At 37.2% G+C, this 25,468-nt stretch overlaps 1 pseudogene; it reads right to left on the bottom strand.

Moving 5' to 3' along the window:
- Positions 1–670: 670 nt before the first annotated feature.
- Positions 671–25,468, bottom strand: part of LOC110221639 (plasminogen receptor (KT)-like) — a 47,296-nt pseudogene continuing 22,498 nt past the window's right edge.

Here is a 25,468-nt window from a genome sequence, read left to right as displayed (position 1 = left end):
GGATCTATGTATCATTACAAAGTATCTTTTTCAGCCATGGCAGGCATTCATCAAAACCAATTATCAAAAAAGCTAAGAACCAGACTTTCGTGTGACCATCTCTCAAAGTGTTCAGCCAAGATTTTAAAAAATAAGAAAGCATATTCAATAATACTGTTATCACTAAAATATTATTAATGATAATTCCCCTGAATAATATTTTACTGGGAACAAAAAGTTTTCTCAAGGTTAATAAACAAAATAAACATTATTTTAAAAATGTTTATTTAATCTTTTTTACATTTCTACTTTAGATGTGTTTTACTATGTATATAATATATTGGTATAGGAGTACATGTATAAGCTTTATAAATATGTGTGTGTATACATACATATATATGCCTATTGAGAGTGCATGTTCAAAACTTTTTAATGACAAATACACAACCAAAACAGTTTTGAAGCCACTGATTTATTAAGACTCAGCTGGCAACTGGGAAAGTTATGAACCACATTTAGTATTACCACAGGTTTAGCACACGTACCTGAAAAAATGTGAAAAAAGGAGATACTGTCCTTGAAGTAAAATGCAAGATGTATTTTAGACATAAGTTTTAATTTTTTTTTTTACAAGCCACATCATCTCCAAAATATTGGTACCATTTAAAAATTTAAATACAAAACCCTACGATTCAAGTGAGTTATTTTGTGCTTTGAATACAGCCTAGTGAATCCACCTTCATTTTTCTACGAAGAATTTGCTTTGTGCTTTTCTGGACTTTTCCACAGTTTCAAAAGTGATCATTCCTCTTGGCAGCTGCAGTTTGTTATTTTCTGTATCCAGTATGCTCTCTGCTTCCCCTAAAATAAAGCATGAGAAAGATCTCAATGACATTCTGGGAGAAGGACTTGACGGCCAGAGCTTCTGGTCAGCGTTACAGAAACAAAATGTCATTTCAACTCTCTGGGCCTCAATTCCCCTCATGTATAAAATGAAAGGAGCACACTAGATAACCTCAAAGGTCAAACCAGTTCCAAGTTGAGGTAGGTGGTCTTTAGACACAGTTCTGAAGCTTGATGCCTGAAGGCACTCCAGTTTAGCAGGACTCAGCCATCACTTTGGAAACCCATCCTCCAGAAGAAAAAGTCCCGGTACAGGCCTTTGGCACATTAAAGAACTTTGCCTGAAAACAAAATGAAACTCTCTATGATAAATACTATCCAAAAAAAAAAAGATAAATTTTGGAAATTGCCTTTTTGGTCCCTTGAGCCTTGCACTAAAGGCCCAGACCAACTGGCTACAATAAAATGAAATGATGTAATAGTTAGAAATTCCATATTTTCACTCCTTCTCTCCTAAAATCACCTTGATATAAAGGAAGTATGATCCAGTAGGAGGACCATTGGACAAGAAGTAAGGTTAACAGGTTTCTTGCCTGGATTTTTGTCTCACTAGTGTGACCTTGAGTCATTTAGCCTAATTAAGATTGAGAACTGGAAAGGCACTTAAAAGTCATTTAGTCAATCCTTCATGTTTTGTGGTGGTTGTTGTTGTTTTTGAATTGTTTCAATCATACCCAACTCTTCGTGATCTCATTTGGGGTTTTCTTGGCAAAGACAGTGGAGTGGTTTCCATTTCCATCTCCAGTTCATTTTACAGATGAGGAAACTGAGGCAAACAGGGTGAAGTGATTTGCCCCAGGTCACACAGCTCGTAAGTGTCTGAGGTCAGATTTAAAGATGAGTCTTCCTGAGTTCAGGCCTGGTACTGTGCCACCTAGCTGCTCAATCCTTTATTTTATAGAAGCCCAGGAGGATTTGTAGTGATGTGCAATGACACAGAGCTAATACCAGGCAGAGGTGGGATTTGAGTCCAGGTTTCCTGACTGTAGGCCTACTGCCTGGTTCTCTCCTCCATACTGTCCCTCTGGCCTCCAGTTTCCTTATGAAGGGGCTGGACTAGAATGATTTCTTTGGTTTCTGCCAGCTCTAAGATGCCATGCTGCTTCTCAAGATAGAAGTTTGTTATCTTCTGTTAAAAACTCTATAGGACAATGCTATCATTTCCAAATAACAAAACTGGTGTTACAGCATTCAGTGCTCCATCCAACAATGTTTTTTACTGATTTCAGTTCGATTATTAAAAAGGATAATTTTTTTAAAAAATTAAAAAAAAATACACAGCTAATCATGACCACCAAAGGCCATGATTCAATGTAACTTCCTACAAGTACACATACACATACACATTATATATATATATACACATATATATATACACATATACATACTACTACATCCTAAATTTCCCAAAAAACTAATTATCCTGATAGACATTAATTTGGTGAATGCAAAATTGTATTTAATTTACTGTGAATTGCCAGGACTTTATTTTTTCAAGCTTAAAAACTTTTATTCTTTAAAATACATATCCATGACAAATTTTAAAATATCCATATCCAACCCTGTTCCTAGAAAATAAACTCCTCCTTCATTACTCACAAAGTTCAATGAAAGTGGTAAAATTAACTTGACATTTTTATAGATAATACATTATTTTTAGGGGACAGTTTGGGTTCAAACCTACATATAAATAAGACAGTTTAATCTTCGACTCATGAGATCTCTTACACCCATGAGATCTCAAGGAGATGAGCAACATGAAACTGAGTTGGTAATGGAAATGGGATTTAACACAAGTACAGTCATTTTAAAATTGACACGTCATTGCTCATACAGATAGTGCCCAAATTATGAACAGGCTGGATTTCAAAAGTATGAAAATACATTGTCTGGAACTTAGACATTTTCCCAAAGACTCAGTATCATAAAGGCTGGTTAGCTACTCAGGCCAGCACACCAAAGCCTAATTAAGGAATTACCTCTAGCCTCTAAAACTCCCCAGCTAAGGGAGCAGGTGAGAGAATCAGAGTGAGGCAGCAGCCATTGTCTGCCAAGGGGGCTGGGGTAGGGGAAAGGACAAGCAAGGTCATTGTCTCTTTGGGTGGCAACTCCAGCTCCTGAAGTGGAAGCAGTGATGGGGTTTCTTAAAAGGAAGGTAGCAGCACTCTTGAGGGGAGGCAGACAGTCTGGCCTTCTTACAAAAACGTTGCTCCCAAGTCATGGATTCGGACTACCTGTATTAAAAAGGAAATGAGGCTTTATAAACATTCATTTGTCAGGGACATACATACCTTTCATCCTCCGCAGAAGTGTTCTGTAGCCCATATCATATTGATAAGCAAGGACAAAGTTTAATGGAATGACAGGAAGGAAGAGGCCTGGTAGCTTTTTTTAAATAGCTCTGTTCAAAGAAAAACAAACATTAAAAACCATTTTTTGTTGTTTTTTGCTTGTTTTTTTAATTTTTATTCTTTTAGGCAGTTGGGGTTAAGTGACTTGCCTAGGGTCACACAGCTAGTAAGTGTCAAGTGTTTGGTCTGAGGTCAGATTTGAATTCAGGCACTCCTGACTGCAGGGCTGCTGCTCTATCCACTGCGCCACCTAGCTGCCCCTAAAGACCATTTTTTAAAGAGGAACAATTGTCTCTAGCCTCTCCCAAAAGATTCATCTGGTTGTTAGAAAGAAAGCTCTCTATTTCAAATGAGACCATAGATCTTTTGAAGGATAAGTAACTATTGTAATAATAACAAGGACTTTCAAATTCAGCCTTTACTTCTAACGGTTCCTTTTATCTCTGGCACCACCATAATTAAGAGAATTTGTACATTTTATATATTAGCAATAAGCCTGATTTCTTATATGAGTTGCCTTTGTGATCTGTGTGTGTCTTCTAAAGGGAAAAAAAGTTTTTCTCATGACCCTTCCCAGAGTCTCTTTTAAGGAAAAAGGCCGATCTCTGCCCTGAAAAGCAATATGATTTTTGCCTCACTTTTCTCTGTCTTTGAGACCTGTGCAAAAGAGTGATGCAGTGAATCCTGAGATTGTCACAGCTGTAGAGGGCTACTGGCTGTATGTGGGGCTCCCACTATACAACTTGCTGCAATAATGAAGATATCTAATAAGGACTCTTTCATTTCTGGATGGGAATAAGAGGTAGTTTTCTCCCACTCCCAGCACATCTTCAGAGATCTTTCCTTCTTGATTTTAAAACAGCACCATCTCTCACTTACGAACTGGAGAATTATGCAGGCTAACTCTAATGATGTGACTGCTCTGGTTCCATAGTGTTGTTAATAAATTGACACCAACAAAGGAAAGGGAAAGGACAGGCAAAACCATAGATTTAGAGCTGGAAAGATCCTAAGGGTCGTTCTAGTTCAATCTTCTCATTTTTCAGATGGGGAAACTGAGGCCAAGTGAGAATAAGTGATTGACCAAGGTCACACAGATGTTAAGTATCACAAGCACAACATGTGCCCAGTTCCTCTGACTTAACAATATAGATCATATTGTAGCCTCCATATAGATCACATACAAAGGAATGTCCTATAAGGGGATGTTTTCGTCTCATATTCACTCTTTGCAATTAAATTCCACTTTAACCATTTTGTGACAATGTGATAGTAAGCTCCAATTTTTTTTTTATCACTAACTCATCACTGTGTAGAGGTGATCCTGAGCTCTTGAAAGGAAGTCCTGCTAAGCTGAAAATGATTCTAATGTTGCTCCTATAACAGACAGTGTTTCTATCATCCAAGAACCAGCCTAGTTGAGTGCGTATCACTCAATTGTTGGCCATCAAATGATTGATTTTTTTTGGCCACAGCCACTCAGGAATCTGTATACCAAGTCATGGGGGTGTTGCAATATGCATTGGTGGAGGGAGTACCTACAGTGCTAAAATTGGAGGTCTCCTGAATATCTGAAGCATGGTAATGACAAAGGGGGAGGGAAAAGAAAATATTGGATGTTAGTTGACTTTTTTTAACCATAAAATAAACATCTCTAGGTAAATAGCAAACAACATACCCAGCTGTGAGACCCATGGTAGCAATGCCAAAAAATGTCCCAAAATACTTGAGTAATTCTCTTGTTCCAGCAATCTGCATGGCCATCTGCCTTTCTCTCATTTCATTTTGCATTGTTAATTGCCTCTCCAGCTGAGGAGAGAAGAAAAGGTAATGTTGGTTACTTATCTTTTAAAGTAAGTGCAATTGTTAATGCTATTAAATCGAAAAAGATAGTTTTGGTCTCAATTCCCATTTTACCATATAGTTCCTTTATCTCAATATACTTCACTGAAAACTTCCTTAAGTAATCCTATACTGAAATGCATTAAATCTAATCATAGTCAATTATGCAATGCCTTAGGCTAGGAAGCTAGGTGGCACAGTGGATGGAGCACCTAACATTGCCTGCCTCATAATGTTGTTGATAAAATTTGTGAAGTGCTTAGCACAGTGCCTGACACATAGAATAAACACTTATTTCCTTCCCTTTTACTGCTAATCTTGGAAGTGATAGCTGCCTTGATCATGTAGACAATGGAACATTGAGATTTTGCTTTCATGATCTTAGGTTACAGCTATAGAGTACTGGGCTCCAATTAGAAGCTAAAAAACCAACTATACAAAACTCTGGTGCATATAGAGAGCTAAATAGTTACAGTTATATACTCTATTGCTAGCTGTTACACCTCATTTTGGAACCACTCTATCTTTCAGATCCACCTAGAGTTTAAATCAAAATCCATTTCCCAAAGTCCATGGCATATCTCTGAAATCTAGAAGCACCATTATTTACAGTGGAAAGTGTCTGGATAGTCCGTTATGTTAAAATACTGCATATAAAATATCTTAAGAGGCTGTGTTATTAGGCAGTTAGTGTATTCAATCCTAATTAGAATTAGAGACTCAAAACATTGGATTTTAACTCAGCTGTGGATCCAACATGTGACAAATGGTAAATGACTAATCCTTTCTGTGTATTAATATAATATGGGAAAAAAGGAGAAAAAAGTGACAAGTAGTGAGGAATAATTAAATTAGGTATGTCATCTTAGTTATAAACCTAGATTCAACAATGACTCTCTGTAGAACTTCGCACAAATCATATTTTCTGTGCTGCTATTTCCTATTGGTAAGAGGGAGAATGTTAAGTTGCTACCTAACTTCCACAGAAAGGTTTGACATTCAATAAGTCTGTGATGATCTTTGAGAGCCTACAGTAAAAATTTGGAGTGCAAATGCTGAGCTTTCCATAAGTAATGAACTTTAAGGAAACTTTTCTTAAATTGTATGATGTGAATTTAATCAATATGAAACTTTATTAGCTTTCTCATCCCTTGGTAAATTTTATTTAATCATAGAACAAAACATAATCACCTATCATTATCAAAGAAAACTGATCCACAAACTATTTTAACACAACGGAAAAATATACTAATTAAATTATGACTCCCCCAGTTCCAATTTGAGAAATTGCGTTGTTTGTCCTTTTAAAGAATCCCAGCGACGTCAGGAATGAGTGATGTCTTGCCTTGTCCCTGAATTGGATTTAAATGAGACAGGGTTGTAAAATCATCAGTCACATTCTCTCTTCCAGAGGCATCTAAGTCCAGGGGCAAAACCAAAGTCAGGATGACTGGGGACAACCCAAGATGCTGCGGATGATCTTAGTATCTTCCATGTCTGACCAAGCTTTACCAGTGCAGTTTTTAACAGCATCTCACAGTGCTTGTTTTAGTCACCTTCACAGCCTTTGGAACAAATTGTTCTCATCCACCTATTCCACTGGGAGAAGTCTTCACATGCTTGGGGGAAGCATCTCCCTAACTCACCAACACGTGTAAAGCCTGTAGGCTACCCTCAACCTGGTTTAGCCCACCTGGTGAGATGGTTTTAGCAGGGTGTGGCCACTGCGCATGCTATAGATTCTTGGAGCCACAGATGAGAGATGGGTGATAGGTAGACACCAGGGGTGCATGAGCAGCCCTGAAAAGGGCTCAGTAAACCCCCTCACCAAAGGTGCTAGTCCTCCCTGAGTACCCTATACACCCCAACGTGAGAAGTAAGGGGTGGAGTAAGCCTCCAAGGTAAAGAGGTTTCCATGGTATGGCATAGGAAGTCCTGTGGAGATGACTAATGTTGCCTGGAGAGGGATGAAGATGACTAATAATGTTAACCTAATAATCCCTTAAAAACAACAACAAAAACTATCTGCCTTTCAAATACAAATTTTCTTACTCTCCAGATGTCAGCAAAGAAAAGAACAGAAGATGCTTGCTTATGACCCAAGTTCTTTTGTTTTCTAGTAAGACTGATGTGTTCCTTTCATTTCTTCAGTCCTAGAAGCACGTGGGCCTAAGCCTCCCACTGGGGTCTAACTTGTAGGCAGTAGAAAGAACATTAGACTAAGAAGCAGGATGTTGAGATTCTAACCCCCAGTCTCCATTAACTAGCTGTGACTCCAGCTCTTAACTTCAGTATTCTCATCTGTAGAATGAGAGGGTTTTATAACTATGTCTGCAAACCCTTGATCCAATAAACTTTTGCTATCAAAAGTTTTTACTTTTTAAAGCTCATAAATTTAACAAAATGACCCCTCCTTCTTGTTCCTTGTATCTTTAGCTTCTTTATTTTCCACAGTACAAAGGCCCTACCTCCTGAGCTCCTGAAGGGCAAAGCCCTGGCCTCTGGAAGAGAGTTCAAGGTAGCGAAATTTAGATATTTTATCAGTCTGCAGGATAGTTTGAGATAGGATACCCTGGACCAAAAGATCTCTTAGTGCATTTCCACCTCAAAAATTCACCAGTCCATTGCTCATGCGGCTTCCCTAAGCTGACCAAACACTACCTACCCTTTAAGGTCCAGTACAAGATCCTGCTTCTTCCATGAAGTTACTTCCTTGTTAGTTCAGGCATCATTGCCTCCCCTTCCTCTAGACTTCCTATGCTCTGTACCACACTACTGGCACGTAATTGTCCAGTATCTACCACTATTTATCAGTCTTGTTTCAAGAATTGGTCTGTAAACTCCTTCAGGCCAAGGGCTTCATCCAATATTTCTATCACTCTCTCAGTACCTAATATAATATGGATCATGAATGGGAACCGCTATATGGGACCCAACATTTACAGTTATGCTAGGATTTAGAGAATAAGGAATTGAAATTTAAACCTAAGTCTTTTGACTCAGCTTTCAGGGCTTTGCTAGTTTCACCTCTTATAGCTACTTATTAATAAGAACAATAATAATAACATTAAATATAATGCCTTACAAACTTAACCAAGCACCAACTGCTTTACAACTACTACCTCATTTGATCCTCAAAATCTTGGGAAATAGGTGCTAGTTATCATCCCCATTTTCCTGATGAGGAAATTGAGGCAGACAAGACTAAGTGATTTGCCCAGGGTCAAACAGCTAATAAGTGTCTGAGGCTGGATGTGAACTCAGGTCTTCACAATTCAAAGTCCAACACTCCATCCACTGTGCCTAACTATTTTTCTTAAAGATGTGGAGTCTGCACCATGGCAGTTTTCTAGTTATTCCAAAGTTCCAAGGCAAAGTCTTGGCTTGTGTGGGCAAACACTTTCTACAGACACAAATGTATTTTGAAAAGAATAGGTAAGATTATTAGATCACTGCTGGAACAGAAGAATCCATACAGTCATGACTATAAATGTGTGTGTGTGTGTGTACAGATGGATAGTTTTTATGATAGTTTAGATCATGTAAATTCAAGCCTTTAAATCAAAGATTTCTCATCTACACCCATTTCCAATTTCTTTAAAACTTCTATCTTGGGAAGAAGTTATTACATTGAAGAATTAATCACTAAGCCATTTCTGAGAAGGGGAGTTTTTCCATATTCATGCTACCAAGCAGATGTCAGTGGTGGAACATTACGTCACTATTATTAAAAAGGCCACAAACTCAATTTTTTGAAAGTGAAACATAATAATTTTCACATATGGCTGTGCTTTCATTTTCAGAGATATAATGTTTCTACAGAAAGGTGAATCTAACCTAGGGCTGGACAACATACTTTCCTTTTTTTTTTTTTTTACTGTTTAATCTTTGTAAGAAGAAACAAATCTTTGATGCTTAATTAAAAACAAGCCCGAATAACTATCAAGAAGAAGGAAGATATGACCATAAGAGATATTAAAACTTAAATAATATAGCTTTACCCAAGAAATATTTTTGTTCTAAGCTTCTTTGAACATTGTTCTTATAAGAGTTACAATAATATTTATACAGTGAGTTATTCATATACACTGAATTCTTCTCACTGAAATTTAATTCCTAATTTATTATTTAATAACCAAGTTGGAATGAGAAACTTTAGTTCCTGAAAACAATACTGTCTATGCTCACTATCATATCACAAGATATGGGGAAGAAAAAAAGAAAAAAAGGAAGGAGCTTCCACCTACTGCGTTTATTAAGTATCTATTATGTTTCAGACATTATGCTAAGTGCTTTACAAATATTACCTAATTCAATTCTCATAACAACCATGGGAGGTAGATGCTGTTATTATCGCAATTTTATAATTGAGGAAACTGAGGTAGACTGACATTAGGAGATTTGCTTAGGGTCATACAACTTGTAAATGTCTAAGGCTGGATTTGAACTCAGTTCTTCTTGACTCCAGATCCAACACTCTATCCACTGCCCTCCACAGCTGCCTCTAGGTTACAAAGGTTATTCACAGACTCTCTGCATAAGCATCTGGTCTTTGGCAACAAAACAGTTTTAAGTAGATGGTCTGAGATATTGAATCAATAAATATTAATAAGTACCTACTATATACAGAGAACTAAGTGCGGTATTATGAGGAATATTATACCAAGAAGCTTAACACTATCCCCATTCTTTTTTTTCCTGTTTTTTTTTGGCTAGGCAACGGGGTGAAGTGACTAGCCCAGGGTCACACAGCTAATAAGTGTCAAGTGTCCAAGGCCGGATATGAACTCAGGTCTTCCTGATTCCAGGGCCAGGATTCTATCTACTATGCCACTTAGCTGCCCAAAGAAACACAATCTTGTTGAGGAGACAATCTCTGTTGGTCCCTGAGATTGGTGGCCTTATGAGATCCTGAAGCAGCCTTTCCACTGTCAGTTTAGTTTGTCTTAAGAATGTCTCTCTGCCCTGCTGCCATCAGCCATTGCCCCTCTGGTGGACATTTCATAGGAGCTACAGATCTTCCAATCTTTCTCAAGTTCATAAGGCTATCACCTGAGCAAAAGGAGGGCACTGGAGAAAGAAGATGGTCTCCCTTCTATTTCACCCCATCATCTCTAAGGAGTCCTTTACCATTGAATTTGACAGCCACTTGACTGACAGAATCCAAACTAGCTTGCTGTATTTATATATAAGTTCCATGCGGATACTAAGGAGCAAGCACATTCAATTACATTAATTATTGATGCAAGCATTTAAAAATATTTTTTACTATAATTTACTATAATTTCTCCTATCTGTGAAAATATACTTTAAACATAAATAATTATAAGGAAAGATTGTAATTTTACTTTGAAATAAACATTTCATAATCGCTAGTATGTGTAAATGTTGGGCAGCTAAGTGACACAGTTGACAGAGTGCCAGGCCCGATTTCAAATCTGGCCTCAGATACTAGCTGTGTGACCATGAGCAAGTCACTTAATCCTGTCTACCTCAGTTTCCTCATCAGTAAAATGAACTGGAGAAGGAAATGGTGAAACATTCCAGTATCTTTGCCAAAAAAATCCCAAATACGGTCACGAAGAGTTGGACATGACTGAAAACAAGTGAACAATGATAACAACATGTGTAAATGTACTCTTATCAAAGTGAAAGCTTAAATCTTTGAATCTTTATAAGATTCAAAAAAAGTTTGAATTTCCTCTTTTCTTCCTCTAATAAGTCCTTCCAAGTCTGAGAGCTAAAAGCCAAAAAGAAACTCTACAAGTGTTTTAGTATATTTTCCCCCAAAGAATAATTCCAAAATCAAGGCTAAGGTCAGAATCACCTTCTGATGCCAGTGAGGAAGTCCTTCTTCAGGATCAAAGTAATATGGATGGTACAGGACAAGTGACATAAAGTTCACATCCCTTGCTTTCACCTATTAACACAGAGACATTATTCCCTAAAAACACCCAGACTTTATAGGTTGAACTTGTCTGTTTTCCTGTATTCCCAAATAACAAATGAGATATGAGGGAGAGGAAGGAAATGAGAAGTGAGAAACCTACCAGCCTAACTCTCACCAAACAAATAATTTTATTAATTCACATAAGTGATGTGAATATCAACTAATCTAGATCTGGTTATGTTACTGGGAGAGAAAAGTAAGGAATAAACCTATAATTACATGAAATAACAACACAGACTTGACACTTGACTGACTCCTAATTATCAATGTCCACATTTCTACAAAGTTGTAGAAAATTCTAACTTAAATGAACACAACTGTTGATTAAAAATCCTCAAGTATATTACAGATAAGCCCAAATTTTTTTTAAGAACAAAACCATTGTATTTCTACTACAGAGGATTTTGTTATACGGATGGGTATTATGAATGGCAAATAATATAAATATGCTTTATTTTGGGAAAAACGTTTACATAATACTTTGGAAACACTCCTGCTTAACCCATGTTAATGAACAAAAACAATGCCACTTTAAGCACACACATCCTTCTCTTCAACATGTAGATGGACACAGGAAGACAGCACTCGGTTTAAAAAAGGAAGATAAAAAAAAATTAAAAATTCAAAAAACCAAAAATAAATTTAAAAAACCCCCCAAAATGACCTCATGTTAAGGCCTGGTCAACTAAGTGTAAACAACATAGAATGAATTCACCATACATAGATAGTTCTGATTGCTAGCTATAGCAAATCTGTGGTGTCTCTGTGTTTTGAGAGCTATGAAACACATACCTTCACTCACCCTCCCAGAAGGGCTGCTGCATCACAGTCTAAGTTGAGTTCTTGGCTTGCAGGACCGAAGAATGTCAAACAAGTTTTACAAACCATTTAGAGTGAATTGCCAGTGTTCCCTTTAAGTACATTAAGAAACAGGTAACAATAGAAAGACACTGCTTAGAAGTTATTCTTCTCACTTTGGTACGAATCTTTTTTCTTTTAATTTGTGATTTATGCACTTGTCTGATTCATACACTTAAACACTACAAACTCTAGTCACCTGCCACAAAGCATTAAAGCACAATATGCCTCTTATTCTGTAGGCATCTGCATTTTTCAAGTTTTAATATTGATTCTCCTACATTCTGACTATGTCAGCAGTTCTTGAATATAAAAATACATACAAATGGGGTAGTTATATTCTAAAAATGCAGATGCCTATAACAACCATGTTACTAGGGGGAAGGGAATTTTCAGAAAAGGAAGAAAGCAAACAAATTCACTTGGAGGGAATGTGGTTCAAGTCTTTGGATTAAAAAATAAAAAACAAATTCCCCAGAGAAGCTGGTCATTATGGGAATTTCCAGAAAACCCATTTTTTTCCACCAAAGGGACCTTAAAAACCCCACTCCAAATATTTAAAAATCTACAGCTAGCAGGAGGCCATTAAGTGGCAATCAGCAGTGAGAAGAGAAAGGATAGGGGCAACTAGGTGGCACAGTGGATAGAACACCAGCCCTAAAGTCAGGAGGACCTGAGTTCAAATCAGGCCTCAGACCAAACACTTGACACTTACTAGCTGTGTGACCCTAGGCAAGTCACTTAACCCCAACTGCCTTAAAAAAAAAAGGAAGAAGAAAAAGGATGTCTGTAGACATATCTTGCAGCATAGAATGTATTGGTTGATCAGTAAAAACCATGGATGGACCAGAAGTTCTACTAAAAGATAAGGGTGGGAGAGTATTGAAAACATTACCTGCCTGTTTGTGAGAGGGCCTTCATGGCTCGGAAATTTCTAACCAGTATGTAAATTCCAGGACATAACTCTTTCTCTTTTCAATGTTAAAAATAACATAATTTTTAAAAATCCTACAAGTAGATATAGTCACAAGAGGAAGCTACATGGCAAGGACCACACACACACACACACACACACACACACACACACACATACACACACACACACAAACATCAAGACAATGCTATTGGTTCAATAGTATTCCAAGAGGCTAGAAAACCTAACTTTGAAAGCCCTAGCAAAGTACAGCCCTTGTTTATGAATCACCTACTTCTAAGACCAATACTTGGAATCTTCTTTTCCTTTCCTTTCTTTCTTTTTTTTTTTTTGCATGTTACAAATGGAGAATTTCACATCCAGCCCTAAGCATTTTGCATTTCTTTAACAATCTCATAGCTGAGTATCTTGTTCAAGTAGATTTTGGTGCAGGTGACTGGATGTTGCTGGCACAAGGCCTTGAATGTGTTGTCTGAAATGTCTGACAGTTCTCACCAATCACAGTCTGACACTCATTTTCAGCATGTCCTATGATTTTTATAAATTCCTTGGTAGTTTGTACATCATCAGTAACGGTTATTGAACCTGTACATCTTTGTCACTAACCAAGTGAACACTGCCATCTTCATAGTAACAGACCTGAATCTTTAGCGCTGCAACCACCTGAGCTGTAGGTGCTGTGATGGTAAACCTCCATTCTGATCTCCAACGACCATTCCACAAGTTTTTAGGCTGAAATTGGTGGCTCTCAATACAGGCAATATGTGTCGCAGACGAGACTTGACTTCGGGCAGCTCTCCACATACCATCCTATTCTGCCTTTCCATTAGTGAAATATTAAGCAATATTAATAGATATATGCCCATAAGCCACTTCCTTTTCATCATTTGATAAAGAGAAATGCTTCATAGAAGTGTCTTAATAGGTATAGAATCACTGGATAGGGAATTGTAGGGAAATTCTCCTCTGAGGAACTCATTGATGGCTTGTTCAATTTCTTTTTCTAAGATAAATTTATTTAAGTATCTATTTCTTCTTCTGGTAATCTAGGCAATTTATATTTTTGTATATGTTCATCCATTTCACTTAAATTTTCAATTCTATTGCCACATAATTGTGAAAATAACTCTTAATAATGCTTTAATTTCATCTTCATTGGTGGTACATTCACTCTTTTCATTTTTTGATACTGGCAATTTGGTTTCCTTTCTAAAATCAAATTAACCAGTGGTTTATCTATTTTACTGTTTTTTTAAAAAATAAAACCAATTTCTAGTTTTATTTATTAGTTCATTTTTTAAACTTTCAATTTTATTCATCTCTTCTTTGATTTTCAGGATTTTCAATTTGGCATTTAATTAGAGATTTTTAATTTGTTCTTTTTCTAGGTTTTTTTTAAATGCCTAATTCATTGATCTGCTCCTTCTCTCTTTTAATGATGTTATGTGTTTAGAGATATAAATTTTCCCTTAAGTACTACTTTGGCTGCACCCCCACAAAATATGATGTGTTGTCTCATTATTGACATTCTTTTTAATTAAATTATTGATCGTTTTTATGATTTATTCTTTGACCCTCGCATTCTTTAGAATTAGATTATTTAGTTTTCAACTAATGTTAAATCTGTCTTTCATGGTCCCTTATTGAATATAATTTTTATTATACAATAGCCTGAAAAGGGTACATTTAATATTTCTGCTTCTCTGAATTTGTTTGTGAGGTTTTTAATGCCCTAATTCAAGGTCAATTTTTGTGAAGGTACCATCTACAGCTGAGAAAAAAAAATGTACCCATTCAATTTTCTCCAGAGCGCTATCATATCTACCTCTTCTAAAATTCTATTCATATCTTTAATTTCTTTTTTATTTACTTTATGGTTAGATTTATCTAGCTCTGAGAGAATAAAATTGAGGTTCCCCACCAGAATAGTTTTACTATTTCCTTCGGTAATACATGCAACTTTTCCTTTAAGAATTTGGATGCTATGCCATTTGGTACATATGTATGTAGTATTGATATTACTTCATTGACTATGGTGCCTTTTAGCAAAATGTACTTTCCGTGCTTACCTCTTTTAATTAACTCTATTTTTGCTTTTGCTTTGTCTGAGATCACGATTGCTAATCCTGCCTTTTTTTTTCTTCAACTGCAGCATAACAGATTCTGTTCCGCTCCCTTATTGCAATTCTATGGGTGTCTTCCTGCTTCAAGTGTGTTTCTTGTAAACAACATACAGTATTGTTGGATTCAGCTCTCTACTTCCTTTTAATGGGTGAATTCATCCCATTCACATTTACAGTTATGATTACTTAGTGTATCTACTGCTAGATACTTAACCCGAAGGGGGAAAAAAACCCACACATATGCATTTTGACAAAAAATGATTAAAAATGATCGATGCTTATATGTACAGTTATTTATTATTAATTAATTACATATACATGGTATTAATTGAGAACAAAATGTACGGAAACTTTTTATCTCAGAGACGAGCACTTAGTAACAAAGCTATATCCTAGTGGAGTTCAAAAGGAAACACTCCCAGTAAAGTGAAACACCAGTCAGTTTAGCAAGAACAGAATTAAATTTTGCTCCCAGATTTTACGCCTGTCTTCAACTTCATCTAAATTACTAAGGTGGTCTGTTATGGTCAGATGTTTGGTTCTTTGCATTAATTCATCCTTGCTTTTGCTACTTGCATCTTATCAACCCTCCCTTAAAGTGAGCTCCTTGTTAGCAATGCTTACAGAATGTTGCACAGGATCTGAGGCAGGGGGAGGAGTAATTTAAATTAATAGTTTTCATAACATCAATAGCCTATCTTTTCAAGACAAACATTTTACCAGCCTTGCTGTATGGCAGCAAGACCTGGAACACCAATATCTCTAAAGAACTGAAGACAAGTATCACACAGGAGGCAATGGAAAGGTGCAATCTGGTTAAGAGCTGGCTGCAACAGTGAAAAACTCCTGAGAAGAATAGGAATAAAAGATATCATCAAGGAACAGAATGACAAAAAGAGAAGATGGACTGGTCATGTGGTGAGTGCTCTGCACCATAAGAAATGATGACCTCTAGGACCGACTACAAAATGCTGTTTGACATTCAAAGCCTTTCAGAATCTAAGCCCCTTCTACCTTTCCAGTTTCCTACACTTTATGTACTCTTGGTTCCAGTTATTATCTGTACTCTTCAGTCCAGTGACACTGACTTCCTCACTGTTCCATGAACAAGAAACTCTTGGCTCCAGGCATTTTCTCTGGCTGTCTCCCATACCAGTAATGTTCTCCCTCTTCAACTGTGCCTACTGATTTCCTTAGCTTCCTTTAAGTCCCAACTAAAATCCTATCATTTATCCCAGCTTCTCTTAGTTTAGTTCTACCTCTTCATTTATTATTTCCTATTTATCCTGCATATAGCTTGCTTTGTATATATTGTTTGCAGATTGTAAGTTCCTTGAGGGCAGGGAATATCTTTTGTCTCTTTTTGTATTCCCAGTGCTTAGCATAGTGCCTGGCACACAGCAGATACATAATAAATGCTAATTGATTGACTGCAAGGTACGGGTTCATATAAACCTGGTTAGACTTGTGTGGACTGGTGCAGAATAAAGTAAGCAGAACCAGAATAATTTATTCAATATCAACAATATCATAAAAACAACTCTGAAGGACTTAAAAATTCTGATCAATGCATGACCAACCACAATTCTAGAGAACCAAGGATGAAGCATGTGACCCATTTCCTAATACAAGTGATGGACTCAGGATGCAGAATGAGATGTACATTTTTGTACAGGGCCAGTGTGGAAATATGTTTGTTTTTCTATGTATATTTGTTATAAAGGTTTTTTTAAAAATTTTTTCATGAATGGGGAGAGGAGGGGAAAATAAATGCTTATTAATTTGAAAAAAACATCACAGAGGCGCTGGTTAGACCCACTATAGAGACTTTCAGAAGGACATAGAGAAGAACTGCACAGTTTAGGCAGACATGCATGGTCTGTTATTGCATTGCTAAAGAGAACTTCTGAGCTGATGAGATCACAGATTCTTTTGAGTATCTGAGTTAAAATACGGTAGCACTTATTTAATGCTCCCCATCTTTTCCTCAAGAACAGAACTGGTGTATTTTTCATCACTGGATAATGTAGACTCTACAGGTCTTTTCATGGCATTAAAAAAGAAGACAAAACAACATTACCACTTAAAATCAAGTACTTTTATGATCCCTAAATGGCATGAATCAATGATACAAATTTGTTCAGCCATACATAACCTAAATGTGATGAACATCTATTTTTAAATGAACTGCAAAACCAAAACATTTTTTTAGAGAAAAGGTTAGTTTCTCCTCCATAATCTAACAAAATTTAAATGTTAAAATAATTTATATATAATTGTGATAATGATCAAAAACTGTGTGTCATTGAAAGAGACAGTAGCTTAATGTAGATGCTTTTTAATGAAAGAAGATTGGAGCAGCTAGATAGTGTAGTGGATTTAGTGCTTTACTTGGGTTCCAGAAGACCGGGCTTAGATTCTGCCTCAGACATTTACTGGCTGTGTGACTCTGGATGAGTTGTTTAATTTCTTAGCCTCAGTTTCTTCATTTGTAAAAGAACAGCACCTACCTCACTAGGTTGTTATGCAGACCCACTGAATTAAAATATGAAAGAAGACTGGGAGTCAGGACCCCTAGACTCTAATCCCAGTTCTGCCATTAACTGATTACCTGCTGACACTCAGCAAGTCACCCAACCTCTCTTGGACCCATTTTTCTCATCTGTAAAACAGAAGGGCAGATTTGGTCACCTCCAGAGTTTCAAGGTGATAATTCTATATATCTCTAATCTATGGATTGCTTCAACAAGGAGTATGATGTTGATCTTGATCACATATCCAAATGGTGGAACACTCTTGTTATATTGGCAAGGAGTGACCAGAAGAATGGCACAGAGACATTGCTGGACAGGCTAGGATTGCAGTCTAAGGGAAGACAAAGCTTCTGGTTGGTATTTACTGCCCAAAGCTAGGACGGTTAAAGGCCAATGTTTTCCCCTTTCTTTCCTCTACCTTCTTTTTCCTGTGCTATCTTTTCCTTTCTCTGCATGTATTTTCAGCTCTGCTCTTTCTTTTCATCCCTCTCCAGGAGTTACTTCTGACTCTCTGGACTTTTTGTCCCATACCCCTGCAACCCCTCCACCCTGGAAGGTCACTCAGCCCCTGGACTTTTCACAATGAAAGAACAAGTCAACCCTGTGGTCCCTACCTCTCCAAGGCTAGTATTCCCAGAAGTAAGGGAAGAGTTGGTCCAGGTCACAGCCACGTCTTTACATCTCAGGCTCTCCACTCTAGATTCTCCAGACTTTTTCTACTATCCTTTACTTTCTGTTTGCATGGGTTCCTTCTTTCCCACCTCCTTTTCAGCTTCCTTTTATGAGCTGTCTTCCCCTTACAAGAAATGTAAATTCCTTACGGGCCAGACAGTTTTTCTTTTTATTTGTAACAGCAACATCAACAACAGTAGTAGTAGTAGAAATAATAATAACAACAACAAAAAACTAGCATTTATATGGCTAGCAATTAAGGTCTGCAAAGTGCTTCACAAATACTACTACCACCCTGGAACATAGGTGCTTTAATTATTCATACCATTTAACACACAAGGAAATTGAAGTAGGCAGAGATTAAGTGACTTTCTCAAGGTCACATCGCTATTAAGTGTCTTTTTTGCTTTTCTTGACATCTTCATTACTGTACTCAAGTACAGAAGGATAGGGGCTGGACCTGTGATGTCAATGGTTATAGGGAATTCCCACATGCAGCAAATCCTCTACCAGTGCAGGTCAGTACTGTCTTAGAGTGATGTCTTAGAGTGATGCCCAGAGCACTAAGAGTACTTGCCCAGGGTCATGCAACCTCTATATGTCAAGAGGTGAGACTTGAACCCAGATTTTCCTGGATCTAAGGCTAGTAATCTACTGTGCCTCACTGCCTAGTGAAGTATATACATGTACAAAGAGTAATCACCTCTTACTTGGGCTAGTCATTAATGCTATTGTAACAATATAATGTTATATGTATAACAATAAAATGTTATTTTACACATATGCCACAAAACAGAATCAAAATATCTTTGCTATATTGACTTTTTTCCTGAAGAGAAATTTTAAGTCCATTATATGTACTTGTCTATCCATTTTTTTCCCTCAAATAGAAACTGCTAGTCAACTAGTTTGAATTATTAACAAAATCTATCTATATTTTTTTTAAAGAACTGAACTTGAACAAAACAGATTCGAAATATTCTTTGATCTTGAACTGGAGTGGTATTATCATACAGTTTCCTGCTTAAGCAATATGATATGCATTTCAAATGTTTTTGTTTCATAAACCTTTTGGTCTTTTGGAAATTCTTTTTTTTAATTTGTTAACAGATATTACTAACACTACCAATCATTATATTTGTTCTTATCTTTTAAAAAATAATCCCATACCACCCTTGAGGAGTCACTATAATAACAATATTAAAAAATATAATTATGAGTCATTATTTCATAAATCTACTTCAAAATTACAGGGATATATAACTTCATCAGTGTAAGTATACCATTGGAGACTGTACCCTACTTTATGCCTTGGTAGAAAGTTTTATGAATTGCTATGGATGAAAAAAAAACCATCTATGAGTGGCAAATCCTTTAGTATTAAGAATTTCTGTATTTAACTAGGCTCTCCCTCCTCATATCCACTTCATGGTTTTCCTGGCTTCCTTTAAGACTCAGATCAAATCCCAACTTCTGCAAGAGGCCTTTTCTGTCCTCTCTATACTCACCCCTTAAAACTTCACTAGTAGTGCCTTCTTTCTGAGATTACCTCCAATTCATACTATATAGATCTTGTATGTAAATAGTTTGTGTGTTATCTCTCCCAGTAGAATGTGAGCTCCTTGAGGCTGGGACCATGTTTTTGCCTTTCTTCGTATCCCCTATGCCTGGCACAGTTCCTGGCAAACAGTAAGTGCTTAACAAATGCTTATAGCTAATGATAATGTCCTTTGGACAATAGATATGTATTCCATTTTCAGTTCCTTATTTCAAATCGTTCTAGTTTGGGTGGACTCTCTAGGACTTAACCTGGAGTTACCTCCAAAGAGTAATAAGCCATTGAGAGGAAGATTTCAGTGGAGGAACTGTTCTATAAACTTAATGCATTATTTCGTGTCTACGAGTTTAAGAAATAACTTCTATCTTTGTCCCTAAAAGGCAAATAATGAACTCACAAAGCAGTACAAGGAATGGGATTTGAATACATTAGAATGAAAATAAACAGTTGTACACTATATAATGATGCTCAAACCTGACTGCATTCACATTTGCATTCATTCAAATGAATGTTTAAGTTGGTGATTTCAACTGGATGAAATGTTGTACTTGAGATGATTTAAAAGTTCTGGTTCAATAACTTTCAGATCTAACTTTATAAGTTCAATTATTGTTCATATTGACTCCCTTGGGACTTTGAGAGTAACACCACTTTTGATGCATGGTTCAATAGAGAAGAATTGGGGTTTCCAAAAGGTTTGGTTCAAATCTCTGGTCTAAGCAATTCACTGAAGATTTATTAGAAATCTGTGGATTATTACATTAAGAAATTTATTCAATTAGAATAATGATATAAATTAAATACAGTTATGTCATTAAATGTCCTAACATTTTTGTTATGTATACTCACATGGAGTTTGATTTCAGAATCATATCATTCATAGATTGGATGCCAAATTACAATGTAAAATCATTCTTAATTATATCTGCACATAAAAATGGAAAATACTGATTTTTTTTTGGAAGTTTAGATGATTAAAATGAGTATCTTCCTATCATCATCACAATTTCAATGTTTCATCAATCTTTTTTCTTTATATATTCCAGGAAAAACCTGAGACTATTATGGAAAAACATTTTTAAAAACTTACTATTCTTTTTAGGTACTTTGTCGCTTTAGGACAATTAAGATAGGGAAAGGAATAAGCATTTATTAAGCACCTATACATGACCGGCAATGTGCTAAACACTTTACAAATATTATTTCATTTGACGCTTATAACAACTCTGTGAAGTAGATGTTATTATCAACTCCATTTCACAGCTGAAAAAACTGAGGCAGAGAAGGTTAAATGACTTGCCCAGGGTCACACAGCTAATAAGTATCAGTGCCTGGATTTCAACTCAAATCCTCCTGACTCCAGGCCCAGAATTCTATCTAATGTACTATGTAGCTGCATTACAAGAGACAAGATATTAAGAGGAAAAAAATCTATCTGATCCACATCTTATGAAGCATATTTTTAAAAAGGTCTTCTTTACCCTTTGTAACTTTGGCACAGGTATCTTATCCTCAGAATGTGAATATAGCATACACTGCACGCTGAGCAACATATAAACAACCCATCTGCCCAAATGTCAAATGGTGGCCAGGTGGCACCAAGAAAGGTGAGTCAGTGCAGAGGAAAATGGTAGTATTCAATTAGACAGAAATAGACATTTTTCTCATTTTAAGTAACTATTAAGAGGGTTTTTAGAGAAAAAATGCAAAATGTAAAGTGAAACTATGTCTGTAGTACCACCGGCTACTGGTATCTTGGGAGGGAAACCACATAACAGTACCACCAGTCTAATCTTTAAGGCTCAATACAACATGGCTCTTATCCAAGGGAAGTGTGTTGTAGTGGAGGAAGCACTACTACAGATTTGGACTGAAAAGACCTGGATTCAAATCCTGACCCTGCTACTTAGCACCTGTGTGACATTGGGTGAGCTCCTTAACCTTTCTTTCTTTTTTTGGGGGGGGCAGAGTTGAGGCAATTGGGATTAAATTATTTCCCTAGGGTCACACAGCTAGTGTCAAGTGTCTAAGGCTGGATTTGAACTCAGGTACTCCTGACTCCAGGGCTAGTGCTCACTCCACTGTGCCACCTAGCTTCCCCACCTTCCTTAACCTTTCTAAGCCTCAATTTCCTCATCCATAAAATAAGAAGTATGGGCTAGGAGGTGATTGCTAAGGTCCCTCCTAACTCCAAAGCCTCTGATCCTTCATAGACGTCTAGAACCTATCCCTCTACATGGGTTTAGACCAAGACAGAAATGACCTCTAATTAGAATCTTTACCCAAATATCAACAACACCAACTCAGATCTAGGGCTTTAGAGCTTTCAATTATATAATTACCAATGACATATCTGATCTCTTTATGTCTCCCTTTTTCTCCCTGGGTTAAATAAAAACTAATAGAGATACAAATGTTAGCACATTCTACAAATGTGAGTTATTATCTGCTCATATACTTTACCAGTGAGGGATTCTATAGCAGTAATGTCATCAAAGGAATGTATGAACAAACAAGAAGATGGACCAGTCAGTAGGTAAGGATGAGTGATGACTGATACATGCTCCATTATCATCCTCATAACATCAAAAGAATGTGAGGAAGACCCTAAGCACAGCAGACAGATATCCCATGGCAAATTTATGAGAAGACATTGACAAAATGCATAAATCTGGGTAGTAATGGGTGGACTGTGATTTATATAGGTGGAAGGAATACTACAGAAATGAGACTACAGGTCCATTTAAGAATATGGATATGTTCATTACTTCAGAAAACTGAAAATGTATAATTAAGCATTTACCCTTCCAAAACAGGACACAATAAAAGAAACATTTACTAAGTAGCTTCTTTTAACAGGATGTTGTGTTAGGCACTAGAAGGTGACACGGTAGCTGCCCTCACAGCACCTAGCATCTAGAATGAGAATAGACACTAATAGTTAACTATAATACACAAGATCGCATGATGAATGTATTCAGGAAGTACCAAAAAAAGAAAAAGAGAACCATGTTAAGATCTGAGGAGGAAGGTCATTACCAAACTGAGTTATCAGGGATACCCAATTCCTGGAGCAGGTGGCATCTGAGTTATTTCCAAGTTTGATTTATAATGAGAATGTCAGGACTGAAATGATTCAGTTCCTCCTATAGTAAGTTCATGAATCTGTCACTGAACAAAAAATATCTCATATTTGAGGTACCACCAGTTAAGTTGATGTTTATAAGGCTGTTGAAAAACTGTGATTCTTAACACTTCCTGCAAACATAGTTAAAGCTGTCCAGTGTATTCTCTACCAATGGAATAGGAATATAAATCAAATAACAAAGCTTTCAATTAAGACAAAATGAGCATGGTGCTCTATACACAGTCAGGTATTTAGTAAATGTTAAATTGAATTAAGGCCTCAAGCCCTTTTATGTGGTTTTATCCCCTCAAAAATCTCCCCTCTTCCATCATTCAAGGCTCTTCCCATGAGAATTCCCTGCTACAACAAATGCTTCCAAATTAACTGATATCTCTTAATAAATGCTAAACCCTTTGAAGATAGACATTAGGTCGTTTGCTCTTTGTTTCTCCCAGAACAGTGTCTTAAACACAGCAAACAATAAACATTTGATGCTGAAAATGAATCTACCCCCATTTAGATACTTACCTCTTTGAGCCTTTAACCCTTCAAGAAATGACCTGCCTTTAGACTTTAGCCTTTAGACTAATCTTCCATCACTCCCGACCACCTCAATACTCCCTTACTGTATACAAACATGCCAATGTCTCCCCCACAATCCCAAACCCTCATCTGATCCATCTGTCTCCACTGTCATCCTATATCTCTCCTCTCTTTGGTGGCTAAAATCCTTGAAAAGGTCCCTCTACTTCCTTTCCTCTCACTCCCTTAATTCTTTACAGGTTGGCTCTCCACCTCATCATTCAACTGAAACGGTTCTCTCCAAAGTTACTAATGATCTCTTAATTGCCAGACCAATAGCCTTTTCTCAATCCTCATTCTTCTTGACCTCTCAGATGCTGATACTGTTGATCATCTTCTCTCACTTCTTTCTCCTGTTTTTTTTTCCTTCTATTTGTCTGACTGATCCTTCTCTGTCTCCTTTGTTGAATCTACATGCAAGTTATACTTGCTAATTGTGGGATCTCCCTAGGTTCTGCCCTAGGCCCTTTTCTCTTCTCTCTTCTCCCCCTGTACTACTTCACTTGGTAATCTCATTGGCTTCATGGATTCAATTACCATCTCCACAGACGACACTCATATTTACTTATTCAGCTCTTAACATCTCTCCTGACCTCCAGTCTCACATCTCCAACTGTCTCTTAGACATCTAGAACTGGATTTTCCTGACATTTTAAACTCAACATGTCCAAAACAGAACTATTACCTCCCCCTGCCAACCGTACCCTCTCCCTAATTTCCCTATTACCATTAAGGATACCATCATCCTCCTAGTCACCCAGGCTCACACGCTAGGTGTCATCCTCAACGTCATTGGCTCTCACCTTTCCATCCCCACCATATCCAATCTGTTGTCAAGTACTGTTATTTCTCCCTTCATCCCATCTCTGGTATACACCCTCTTCTTTCCTCTGACACTGCTACTACTCTGGTGCGTGCTCTTACCGCCACACACCTGAAGTACTGCACCTGGAATACAGCCTGCTGTTTAATCTCCCTGTCTCAAGACTCTCCATTCTAACTCGATTCTTCATTCAGTTGTCAAACTAATGTTCCTAAAATTCAGGCCTGACAATATCGCTGCAACACCCCCCCACACACACACACACAAAACACACTCCATTCAACAAACTCCAGTAGCTCTTGAACACCTCCAAGGTTAAACATAAAATCTCTTTTATATTTTAAGGTCCTTAATAACCTGGCCCTTTCCTATTTGTCCAGCATTCTCATACCTTTTTGCCTTTTACATATGTTAAAATCCAGTTACAAAGGCCTACTGTCTGCTCCTTGCACTAGACATCCCATCTCTTGAATCCGAGTGTTTTTACTGGCTGCCCCTTATGCCTGGAATCTCCATCCTCATCTCTACCTCCTAGATTCCCTGGCTTCTTCCAAGCCTCAGCTAAAGTCCCACCTTCAGCAAAACGTCTTTCTGAGTCTTCCTAAATCTTAATGTCTTCCCTCGAAGGCTACCCCCAATTTATCCTGTACATAGCTTGTCTGTACACAGTTGTTTTCACATTGTTGCTCCATTAGACTATAAATTCCTTGAAAGAAGGGACTGGTTTTTACTTCTTTGTATCCCCAACTTTAGCACAGTGCCTGGCACAGAGAAGGCACTTAATAAAAAAGAATACGGAACCTGATTTCATATTCTGGCTCTGTTACTTACTACCTGTGTGACTTGTGTTGTTTTTGTTCAGTCACGTCCAACTCTTCAAGATGTCATGTAGGGTTTTCTTGGCAAAGATACTGGAGTGGTTTGCCATTTCCTTCTCCCGCGCTCATTTTCACATGTGAGGAATTGAGGCAAAGAAGGTTAAGTGACTTGTCCAGGGTCACAAAGCCACTAAGTGTTTGAGGCCAACCAGGAAGATGAGTCTTCCTGATTCCAAGCCTAGTGCCCTACCCATTGTGCCATCTAGCTGTCCTGTGTGACTTGTGTGCCCATGAGCAAATAATTTATCCTCTCAGCTGCATAACTGAAAAATGGGACAACAATACTTACAATGTCTATCTTATGGGGTTCTTGTGAGTAAAGTGTTTTGAAACCTTAAGTACTATATAAATGTA

This window comes from Phascolarctos cinereus, unplaced genomic scaffold, assembly GCF_003287225.1.
Source record: "Phascolarctos cinereus isolate Bilbo 61053 unplaced genomic scaffold, phaCin_HiC Scaffold_4;HRSCAF=312, whole genome shotgun sequence".
NCBI lineage: Eukaryota > Metazoa > Chordata > Mammalia > Diprotodontia > Phascolarctidae > Phascolarctos > Phascolarctos cinereus.
The sequence above is the reverse complement of the archived record's forward strand: the minus strand, read 5'-3'. Positions and strand labels throughout refer to the sequence as shown.